The sequence below is a fragment of the Penaeus monodon genome, chromosome 31 (genome assembly GCF_015228065.2).
Source record: "Penaeus monodon isolate SGIC_2016 chromosome 31, NSTDA_Pmon_1, whole genome shotgun sequence".
NCBI classification, from domain to species: Eukaryota; Metazoa; Arthropoda; class Malacostraca; order Decapoda; family Penaeidae; genus Penaeus; species Penaeus monodon.
The window spans coordinates 20,543,613-20,543,979 of record NC_051416.1 but is presented as its reverse complement, the minus strand read 5'-3'; the positions used below and the strand labels follow the sequence as shown (position 1 = coordinate 20,543,979).

Below are 367 nucleotides of genomic sequence, written 5' to 3'. Positions count from 1 at the left end.
GAGTTTTTTTTAACCCCAACTATTATGGTTCCTTTAAACTGGCTTCTCCTTTGTACGGCTGCCACGCATTTTCTCAACACCCTTCTAATGGGAACTCAAGTATTATAGCTTTTAATATGGATTTTTCTTTACCTCGAGATTCCGTTTCACGAGAGGAATGTAAAAACTCGACTTCTTACAAGAGGCATTTCCCTTTATACTTAGAACAGAGCTTGAGTTTTTTTCGTTTGTTAATAACGTTTCATGCTTTAATTCGCTGTTAAGGAAAACGTATTCGTCATCTCCTGTAATTAATAGAACGCTTTGTGTTGGTATTTCTTTTAAGATTTAAGAGTGTGAACGTTTCGGTTTCAGATGGCCTTTTCTG

The 367-nt window shown here is 36.2% G+C and overlaps 1 protein-coding gene across 1 annotated transcript in view; it reads left to right on the top strand.

Moving 5' to 3' along the window:
• Positions 1–367, top strand: part of LOC119592922 (dual 3',5'-cyclic-AMP and -GMP phosphodiesterase 11A-like) — a 113,884-nt gene that overhangs the window by 90,093 nt on the left and 23,424 nt on the right. The gene's annotated exons all lie outside the window — the stretch shown is intronic.